Source organism: Molossus molossus, unplaced genomic scaffold, assembly GCF_014108415.1.
Source record: "Molossus molossus isolate mMolMol1 unplaced genomic scaffold, mMolMol1.p scaffold_m16_p_20, whole genome shotgun sequence".
Classification (NCBI taxonomy): domain Eukaryota; kingdom Metazoa; phylum Chordata; class Mammalia; order Chiroptera; family Molossidae; genus Molossus; species Molossus molossus.
Genome location: NW_023425356.1, coordinates 2,570 through 14,233, shown reverse-complemented (window position 1 = coordinate 14,233; position 11,664 = coordinate 2,570). Strand labels below are relative to the sequence as shown.

The 11,664-nt window shown below is 41.8% G+C and overlaps 1 pseudogene; it reads right to left on the bottom strand.

Moving 5' to 3' along the window:
* Positions 1-2,082: 2,082 nt before the first annotated feature.
* Positions 2,083-3,111, bottom strand: LOC118637613 (annotated as a pseudogene).
* Positions 3,112-11,664: the final 8,553 nt, after the last annotated feature.

The following is an 11,664-nucleotide window of genomic DNA, read 5'->3' as shown; positions in this document are numbered from 1 at the left end:
CAGTAACCTGTGGAGGCCTTGCCCCTGAGGCACAGGCCCAGTTCTGCCACAGAGGAGCAGAGGGCACACACTTCATACCAGTTACTAACACAAACCAGCCATGACTCAAATCTTACAAGTCAAAGGGAGAATACACAGAATTCAGGCTTGCTCCTCAAGCGTATCTAATTCAGGTGTGGTGATTTCAGGGAGCATGATGCTCACCATGGAGCCATCACTCAGCTCCTGAAAGAGAAGGGAGAGACCATAGCAGGTCAACAGACTGCCGTGCCTCCAGCTCAGATGCTGCACAACAGCTGATACATCATCAAATTTTTGTTGTTAAAGCAAAAGTCAGTACAATAAATGAAAAAAGCAACAATGATATTTTTCAAACAAAAGTAAATACTTCCAAATTTTTAAAAATGTAAATGTGCATATTTGAAAAACATTTTCCAAACTTTTATATAATAATAGTGTCTAATTTTCATATAAACACTAAGAGTCACCATCACCAAAAAAACATAAATATTCAAAGAAAAAAGACAAAAATTATGTCACTGTAAAAGTTAACAGTCTGAACAAGCAGTATTAATATTTTTAATAGTAGAGAAACTTTTAAAAAGTTAAGCAGATTTACCCTCAAAGTACAATAGTACAAAGAAAGAACACATGACAAAAGATTTTAAACATCATGAGAAAAGGTTGCTGTCATTTTTCAGACAACATTTTGCATCCTGACAATTTGAAATGACAGTGACATTTTGTGGAAAGTCACCTAGCCTACATATGCCTACTAGAGTCACTGTCATAAGCAGGGCTCCCAGATGATGGGAAGGACAATCCTCACTATAGAGAAAATCATGGAGTTTTGAAGAATCCCTTAGTTCTAGAACTGGGGAAACAGAAAAACCTATAAAAAAATTACAAACATGACAAATGTCAAGTGTTTTTGAGAACTGGAGAAAAAACTTTATTCCCTTTTGTGTGTAGTCTGACCACCATACACAATGATGTACACTCATTCTGCTCTAGGCAGGATGGCGGGGACAGGCTGGACTGAGTTGCATGGATGGCAGGGCTAGAGGAAGAGAAGGCAGCAGCACTCTGGGCAGCCTCCCAGGGCAGAGATGGAGACTGGATGTGGGGCAGGCAGAGCAGACACGACTGGGGGTCTGGATGAGGGAGAGAAGGAAGAGCAAGGAGAACCAAGGAACTGAGGCAGCTGCTTAGTGAGGCTTCCCTACAAACAAAGGTGAGTTCTGAAAATGGAGAACAACATTTCCCTCAGCTGTAGATGTGCAAACAAAACTGTTACATGATCTCAGTTACTAATTACGTGCAGATGCTCCCTATTTTATGTTATCTTTTCCCAAATCACCATCAATACATTTATTTGAGGAAGAAATAGGTCAAATATTATTAGGAAATTTGAACTGGGTAGAACAAGAAACACTGATCTAACTTCTGGGTGTTTGCAACTGCACAGGTAACCTGACCCTGCACATGAGGTGTCCCCAGTACACAGATGGGCACTTGATGAGGGAACACATTCTTAGTGGTCACATGACTTTCCATTCAGAAGATGCTGTCTTGGTATTGGAAAAGTAGCGTTGAGATAAACAAAGGCAGAACCTACCAGCAGCTTCCTAGCACAGGCCTGGACAGGAGGGTGGATTGTGAAAGGGGGTCACATGTTCCTTACAAGAGAAAAGCATTGCTTCCAGCTGGGATGCAGGGTTAGAGCTGGGGCTGATGGGTGTGAGTGGGGTGGGATGTGACACCAGGACCCTTTTTCCATCCAACCTGAGCATCCACACGCCATTGTCTGGCAGCCAGCACAAGTCAGATTTAGCAAATCAGGAAGTATGGGGATTCTTCCCCAGTAGTCCAGCCCCACTCCACCTTCCCCAGGCAAGCAGGTGACCAATACCCTGGGCATGGCCTCACTCCCACCCTACCCAGCTTTGGGACACACACAGCAAACATGGACACCCAAGCCCAGCTGGGCTGGAACACATCTAGGTGTCGCTGGGTTGGCGTCATCTTACAAGTTGGAGATGATTGAGCCTCACCCACAGCAGCCAGGCTGAGAGGGCATTTTCAGTGATTCAGGTCATGCCAGGGAAAGCATGATCCTGATGACACCCAGTGGAGGAGCAGGCTGGAGCTGGAGAAGAGCTGGCCCTGCACACTCAGGTGCTCCCAGCAGTGCATTCAGAATGTGAACACGGGAGCAGGGGCAGAGTCTTGCCTGCCACCGCAGTGGTTCATAACCATGAGATCACTGGATCCACAGGAAGGGTAGGTCAGTGTGCTCACTGCCATCTGCACCACCACTGGTGTAGCTCCAGATGGCTGGGGCCTGGCTGAAGCTCTCACCCACCAGGTAGGCATTAATGAAGTGGGCCAGCAGGTTATGGCCCCATGGGAACACCCCATCTCCCAGATGTTGATAGATTAAACCAGAAAAGAATCTTAGCAGCTCCTCTTTGAAAATCTTCCCAGTGGAGCTCAGCACTCCTCTGCACCTGGCCTCTCCTTCCACAGACTGGACCATGTGGTGCATTGAGATGAGGTCAGGGGTGGACCAGCATGTGGGACAAGCATGACATCTTCATCTCCTAGGAGTCTCCTTCTCCACTTTCCTCAGAGCAGCCTTCATGTCATCTTTGTTGGAAAACCACTCAATGTCATCTAGGGGAAACCTTCTTCATGCTGCCTTGGGTCATGGTGAAGAGAGTGGAGAGAGGGCTCAAGCTGTTCAGCAGCCCTGTCTCCCCATCTATTTGCACTAAGTACTTGGCAATGGGGATGGAGCTGGCAGAGAGAGGCCTTTACTCCCCAGTGCATGGGTCTCCTTGGTGGTGGCATCAACTCAGGACTCACCTGGTTAAGCAGTTGCACACAGAGCAGTGGATGGCAGAGGGCACTCAGGTCTGTGTCCAGAGCCATGAGAAGAGCATTGGTCATCCAGGGGTTGTCCCAGTAGCCCCAGCTCTGGGACTCGTTGCCCAGGCAGTGGACAGAAGTCTGCATCCCACTGCCCGTGGCACCTCCCAGGTTGTGGCACTGCCCTCCCCAAGCCCAGAGCACCACTTCCATGTCCACAGAGCTGGGCAGTGAGGTCATTGCAAATGCCTTCTATTTTAAATCTTGTCCTGTCCTGGTCAGTTTGGCACAGTGGTTAAAGCATCAGCCTGTGGTCCAGAGAGGCCCAGGTTTGGTTCTCGCTAAGGGCATGTACCTCAGTTGCAGTTTGTCCCTAGCCCTGGTTGGTTGTGTGGGTGGAAGCCACTCAATGTGTTTCTTTGCATGATGTTTATCTCTCTCTCTGCCTCCCACTCTATCTGAACAAAAAATGAAAAAATGTCCTCAGGTGAGGATAAAAAAAAATCTTGTCCTGACCAATAACCTTTATGAATTCATATAATTCAATATATAGGAATTCTAAGTGACTATCTTGTAAACAATGAGAGTCAATCTAGCATAAAAAGTATTTAGTATATTTCTATTTATATCCCAACTGTTGCCCCAAAACTGAGCTCCTCTTGTCCTGTATCTGCATCTAGCTGCACAGTCTCCCAGAGCAGTGGGAAAGCTGTCAGCCCATGGGTTACACGGGGCTGTGATCTGATGGCTCCATTAAGACACTGACCATTCTGAAGGTTATAAAATTTATTCATCCACTGATGGACATTTAGGATGTTTTTATGTCTTGGCTACATGAATGTGCCTCAGTGAACACGGGAGTGCAGCTCTCTCATTGAGGTCCTGACTTCAATTCCTTGGATACACCCAGAAGTAGGGCTGCTGGATCATACCTAGTTATAGTTTTGATATTTTGAGGAAACTCTATTGTGGCCATAGATATTTACATTACCACCAACAGTGTCCAAGTGTCTTCTTCTCTCCACACCCTTCACACCTCTCATCTCTTGCCTTTCTGATGACAGGCTCTCCAGGTGTGAGGTAATACTTCATTGTGGTTTTGCTTTGCATTTCCCTAATGATGAATGATATTGTACACCTTTTTATTTTTTAAAAATAGAAACTTGTAATTATTTTTAAAAATTGTAATTCTCACCAAAATATACCCCTTAAAGTGCAGTTTTAACCAGGACATAAGTCTAAGCTTAATAATCACCTCAGGTTTCTGATATTGTTTTACTTTACAATTGTGTACCTTTCTTTTACTTACTTTTTCTCAGTCAGCCTGTAAACGGCACTCTTGGTCATTAGGCAACTCAGTACATTTCTATATCAACCAACAGACAGCTAAGGATTTAACAGGCTATGTCTCTCTTAGAGACATTGACACATTATTTCCAAGTTTCATCACTACTTTAACCAGTAATTGGTTCTTTTCAGCTTCAATTAGAGACAGAATTTTAGAAACAGGTGAGGGCTGAAGGAGCTCTGTTCACCAGTGAAACCAGCAGAAAACTGCACGAGAGACCTTACAGGAAGCCGGGCACATGACACAGTTTCTACACAGATTTCATATAGAAAACTGAGTGTGACATTCTGTCATAACAAGAAAGACCCCATAATTATACTGGGACAAGACAAAAAAAAAAAAGAAAAAAAAATGGGGGCAGATTGAATGGAAGCTACACAGACCATCTCCCAGGATCAAACTGGAATTACAACGAAAATAAAGACAAATCGTCAAAAAGGTAACCAAAAGGCAGCTTGGAGGACCACATAACCAGGGACACTGACTCAATCCTGGTGGGCTTGCAAGGATGCGAGAGGGGGCCAGGAGCCCACGGTCCACAGCGGCCTGGGCTGGGACCTGCTGTGGCCTCAGCTGGATGCTATGCCCTCAGTGGGAAGCTGCACCCTCGGCTGGGTCCTGTGGCCTCAGCTGGGTACTGTGGCATCTGCTGGGAAGAGAGGCCTCAGCTGGAAGCTGTGCCCTTGGCTGGGTCCTGTGACCTTGGCTGGGAGTTACACACTGGGATGGGTCCTGTGGCCTCGGCTGGTACCTGTGGCTGCCTCAGCTGGGTCAGCAAACTCAGCTAAGTGCTACACCCTTGGCTGGGACCAGCAGCCTCGGCTGGAAGCTGCACCCTTGGCTGGTCCTGTGGCCTCGGCTGGGACCAGCAACAGCCTCGACTGTGACCTGCAGCCACCTTGGCTGGGTGATACGCCCTCGGATGGGTCCTGCAAACTTGAAGGGGAGCTATGCCCTAGGATGGGAGCTGCCAAAGCCTCGGACACCCTTAGATGGGAGCAGCGCCCTTGGGCTAAAGTTCCAGGCAGCTCCACAGCACAAAGCCCAGACAGAAGCTAAATTGGCAGCAGCCACTCAACTTGGGCTCTGGCAGAGGAAAGGCAGACTGGACTGGAAATGTGTGGGGACAATTGGGATTTGGAGGGTGCTCAGAGCTTTTGCTGAGTGCAGCCATGCAGGACTGTGGTCATCTTCCTCCTTCCCAGGGCTTTGGGGAGAGGCTGCAGCCCCTCACTCAAAGATTCAACCCCACTCGATGGCCATTGAAATGCTAATTGAGGCCCATTAACAAACAGCATCTGCCTCACCTTTGGAAAATCCTCTTACACTGAGCACCAATGGGAGTTTTAAAATCAACTCAGAAACCAAGGTTCTTCAGGTGACTGCTATTAATAGTCTCCAGGCAAAAAAGCTAGAGGATAACTACCATTCCCTGAGCTAGCAACTCTAACCAAAAAAGTTAAGATTTGACAGTGGTGTTTAAAGCAGGTCCTCCCTGCCTCATCAAAACCCAGGAGAGGGAGTCACAAACAGCAGAACAGCAACACCCACGAACGCCAAAGCTCACTGTGATCGCCAAAATGGTGAAAAACAGAAACAAAAGCCAAACAAAAGAACAAAAGACCTCTACTAAAGATGAGATACATGAGGTGCAGTTAAGCAAGTTAACAGAACTAAAATTCAGAGCCATGATCTTGAGGAAGCTCAAAGCATGTGTAAAGACATAAGCACCAGGAGTAAAGACATACAAATGTTAAAATCAACCAGTTGGAAGTTAAAAACCACCAAGAAGAAATTAAAAACCACCAAGAAGTAATTAAAAATGACATATCAGAAATGAAAAATACATTGGAAAGTCTAAATAGCAGAGTAGAGGAAGCTGAGGACTGAATAAGTGAATTAGAAGATAGAGTAGAAAAAATAAACCAATCAGAAAAACAAAAGGAAAAAATAATTAAAAAACAGGAAACAGCTTAAGAGAACTGTGGGACAATTGGAAACGTAAAAACATTTGCATCATAAAAGTCCCTGAAAAAGAAAATGAACAAGGGTTCGAAAATATATTTGCAGAAATAGTGACACAAAACATTTCTAATTTCTGAAGAAAGAAGGTATTCAAGTTAAAAAACCACAGAGAACCCGAAGTAAAAAAAAACGAAACAGGCCCACACCAAGACACATAGTAATCAAACTGCCAAAAATTAAAGACAAAGAGAGAATCCTAAAAGCAAGAGTGAAGAAACAGGTTACCTTCAAAAAAATCCCCATTAGGCTCTCAGCTGACTTCTCAACAGAAACACTACAGGCCGGAAGGGAATAGCATGAAATAATCAAGGTCATGAAAAACAAGGATCTGAATCAAAGACTACTCTACCCAGCAAGGCTATCATTCAAAATAGAAGGTCAAATAAAGAGCTTCTCAGACAAAAAAAAAAAAAAAAGGCTAAGAGAATACATTAGCACCAAACCAGCACTGAAACAAATGTTAAAAATACTGCTGTAGCCCTGGCTGGTTTGGCTAAGCAGTTGGAGCGTCGGCCTGCGGTCCCGAGAGACCCGGGTTCAGTTCCCGCTAAGGGCATGTGCCTCGGTTGCAGTTTGTCCCCGGCCCTGGTTGGTTGTGCGGGTGGCAGCCACTCGATGTGTCCCTTCATATCGATGTTTCTCTCTCTCTCTCTCTTCCTCTCTCTCCCTCCCACTCTATCTGAACAAAAAATGGAAAAATGTCCTCGGGTGAGGATAAAAAAAAAAAAAAAAAAAAAAAAAAATACTGCTGTAATTAGCAGGGAAAATAGGAAGAAAAATAGAACCACACTAAACAAAAATGGCAATAAATAAGTACATATCAATAATCACCTTAAATGTAAATGGATTGAATGCTCCCATAAAAAGACACAGATTAGCTGATTGGATAAGAAAGCATGACTCATCTATATGTCGTTTACAAGAGACCCACCTCACAACAAAAGTCTCACATAGGTTGAAAGTGAAGGGATGGAAAAAAATCTTTCAAGCAAAGTGAAAGAAAAAAAAAAAGCTGAGGTAGCACTACTCACATCTGATAAAATAAATTACAAAATGAAGGCCATAACTAGAGACAAAAAAGGCCACTACATAATATTGAAAGAATCTAACAGGAAGATATAACTTTGAAATATATCAAAAAGCTTCTGGAGGACTTTAAAGGAGAAATCGATAGCAATAAAATCAGAGCAGGGGACTTCAACACCCCATTGACATCACTGGATAGACCCTCTAGACAAAAATTTAGCAAGAAAACAGAGACTCTAAATGAAGCACTAGACCAAATGGATTTAATAGATATCTACAGAGTATTACACCTCAAAACTACTAAATTCACATTTTTCTCAAGTGCATGTGGGACATTCTCAAAGATACACAACATCTTAGGGCACAAACTAAGTCTCTACAAGTTCAAGAAGACTGAAATTATATTAAGAATCTTCTCAGATCACAATGGCATGAAACTAGAAATCAATTTCAACAAGAACATACAAAGATATTTGAACACATGGAAGCTAAATAGCATGTTATTAAACAATAAATGAGTTATCGAGGAAATCAAGGGAAAAATTAAAAACTTCCTGGAAACCAATGAAAATGAAGACACAACAATACAAAATCTATGGGATGCAACAAATGCAATTCTGAGAGGGAAGTTCATAGCCCTACAGGCATACCTCGGAAAAAAAGAAAAATCTCTATTAGACTATCTAACCTCACAACTTAAAGAACTAGAGCACAAACAAAAAGAAAACCCCAGAGCAAATAGAAGGAAGAAAATAGTAAAGATCAGAGAAGAAATAAATGACATAGATTCCAAAAAATCAATTCAAAGAATCAATGAAACAAAAAACTGGTTTTTTGAAAAGATTAACAAGATTGATGGACACTTAACTAGACTCACCAAGACACAAAAAGAGAGAACCCAAATACACAAAATCAGAAATGAAAGAGAAGTAACAGCTGACACGACAGAAATACAAATGATTGTTAACAACTACTATGAACAATTATATGGCAACAAATTCGACAATCCAAGTGAAATGGACAAATTTCTAGAAACACATAGTCTCCCAAAACTGGACCAGGAAGCGATAGAACTTGCACAGACCAATAACAACAAAAGGAATTGAAGATGTAATCAAGACTCTCCCAGCAAACAAAAGCCTGGGCCTGGATGGCTTCATGGGGGAGTTTTACTGAACATTCAAAGAAGAACTAATACTCATTCTTTTTATTTTTATTTATTTTTTATTTTTTATTGATTAATTTTTGTTACAGATGATTCTCCTCTTTTCCCCCACTGATTCCCCCCACCCCTCCCCTCCCTGCCCCTTCCCCAGATTGTTGTCCATGTCCACTGTTCATGCATACATGCATATAAGTTCTGTGGTTCATCCCTCCCCCACCTCCGCACTCCTTAGGGGATTGTCAGTCTGTACCCCGCTTCAGCATCTCTGGGACTACCCCATTCCTCAAACTGTTATGTTCATTATATTCCACAAATCAGTGAGATCATATGAAATTTGTCTTTCTCATTTGGCTTGTTTCACTTAGGATAATACTTTCCAGGTCCCTCCATGTAGTCTCAAAGGATAAGAGATCTTTCTTTCTTACCGCTGCGTAGTACTCCATTGTGTATATGTACCACAGCTTTTTGATCCATTCGTCTACTGATGGGCACTTGGGCTGTTTCCAGATCTTAGCAATTGTAAATAGTGCTGCTACAAAGCTGGGGGTACATATATTCTTTCTTATTGGTGTTTTATGCTTCTTAGGGTATATTCCTAGAAGTGGGATCACTGGGTCAAATGGAAGATCAATTTTTAATTTTTTGAAGTGACACCATATTGTTTTCCATAGTGGCTGCACCAGTCTGCATTCCCACCAGCCATGTACTAGAGTCCCCTTTTCTCCACACCCTTGTCAACACTTGTTGTTTGATGATTTGCTGATGGCAGCCATTCTGACAGGTGTGAGGTGATACCTCATTGTTGTTTTGATTTGCATCTCTCTGATGATTAGTGATGATGAGCATTTCTTCATATGTCTCTTGGCCATTTGTATGTCCTGTTTGGAGAGGTGTCTATTTAGTTTCTCTGCCCATTTCTTAATTGGATTCTTTGTCTTCCTTTTGTGGAGTTGTATGAGCACTCTATATGTATTGGAAATTAACCCCTTATCTGATATATCATTGGGAATTATGCTCTGCCATACAGTGGGTAGCCTTTCCATTTTGATGATTGTATCTTTCGCTGTGCAGAAGCTTTTGAGTTTGATGTAGTCCCATGTGTTCATTTTCTCCTTTGTTTCTATTGCTTTAGGTGATGTGTCAGTAAAAATTCTGCTGCGTATGATGTCTGAGATTTTGTTGCCCACAGTCTCCTCTAGGATTTTTATGGATTCATGAGTTACATTTAAGTCTTTTATCCATTTTGAATTTATTTTGGTGTAGGGTGTAAGTTGATGGTCTAGTTGCATTTTTCTGCAAGTAGCTGTCCAATTTTCCCAGCACCATTTATTAAAGAGGCTGCTCTTACTCCACTGTATGCTCTTGCCACCTTTGTCAAATATTAATTGAGCAAATTGCCTTGGGTCCATTTCTGGGTTCTCTATTCTGTTCCACTGGTCTATATACCTGTTCTTGTGCCAGTACCAGGCTGTTTTCATTATAGTTGCTTTGTAGTATAACCTGAAATCTGGTATTGTGATCCCTCCAACTTTGTTCTTCCTTTTCAAGATTGCTGTGGCTATTCGAGGCCTTTTTTGGTTCCATATGAACTTTTGAAGTAATTGTTCTAATTCTGTGAAGTATGTCATTGGTATTTTGATGGGGATTGCATTGAATCTATAGATTGCTTTGGGTAGTATGGACATTTTAATGATGTTAATCCTCCCAATCCATGAACAGGGTATGTGCTTCCACTTTTTTATATCTTGCTCTATTTCTTTTTTCAAAGACCTGCAGTTTTCTGCGAATAGGTTCTTTATTTCTTTGGTTAAGTTTATTCCTAGGTATCGTAATTTTTTTGCCGCAATGGTAAATGGGATTGTTTTTTCAGTTTCTCTTCCTGTGAGTTCATCATTGGTGTACAAGAATGCCGTCAATTTCTTGACGTTAATTTTGTATCCTGCTACTTTGCCAAATTCATTTATTAAGTCTAATAGATTTTTGATGAAGTCTTCAGGGTTTTCTATGTACAATATTATGTCATCTGCAAATAATGACAGTTTCACTTTCTCCTTTCCAATTTGGATCCCTTTTATTTTTTCTTCATGTCTGATTGCTATGGCTAAGACTTCCAGTACAATGTTAAATAAGAGTGGCGAAAGTGGACATCCCTGTCTTGTTCCTGTTCTTAATGGAAATGTTTTAGTTTCTGCCCATTGAGTATGATGTTGGCCGTAGGTCTTTCATATATGGCCTTTATTATGTCGAGATATGATCCCTCTATTCCCACATTGCTGAGCGTTTTTATCAGAAATGGATGCTGGATTTTGTCGAAGGCTTTTTCAGCATCTATTGATATGATCATGTGGTTTTTATTCTTCATTTTGTTTATGTGGTGTATCACGTTTATTGATTTGCGAATATTGTACCAGCCTTGCATCCCTGGGATGAATCCCACATGGTCATGGTGAATAATTTTTTTGATGTATTTCTGGATCCGATTTGCTAATATTTTGTTCAGGATTTTGGCGTCTATGTTCATCAGGGATATTGGCCTGTAGTTTTCTTTCTTCGTAGTGTCTTTTTCTGATTTTGGAATTAGAATTCTGCTGGCCTCATAGAACGTGTTTGGAAGTCTTCCTTCTTCTTGAATTTTTTGAAATGATTTGAGGAGAATGGGTGTTAGTTCTTTTTTGAATGTTCGGTAAAACTCCCCTGTGAAACCATCTCGACCTGGGCTTTTGTTTGCTGGGAGAGTCTTGATTACTTCTTCAAATTCCTTAGTTTTTATTGGTCTGTTCAAGTTTTCTATCTCTTCCAGGAATAGTTTTGGGAGACTGTGTGTTTCTAAAAATTTGTCCATTTCACTTAGATTGTCGAATTTGTTGCCATATAGTTGTTCATAGTAGTTGTTAACGATCTTTTGTATTTCCGTGGTGTTGGTTGTTACTTCTCCTCTTTCATTTCTGATTTTGTGTATTTGGGTTCTCTCTCTTTGTTTCTTGGTGAGTCTAGCTAAGGGTCCATCAATCTTGTTTATCTTTTCGAAAAACCAGCTCTTTGTTTCATTGATCCTTTGAATTGTTTTTTTGGTCTCTATGTCATTTATTTCTGCTCTGATCTTTAATAGTTCCTTCCTTCTACTTGCTCTGGGGTTTTCTTTTTGTTTGCTTTCTAATTCTTTAAGTTGTGAGGTTAGACAGTCTATTAGAAATTTTTCTTGTTTTTTGAGGTAGGCCTGTAGTGCTAT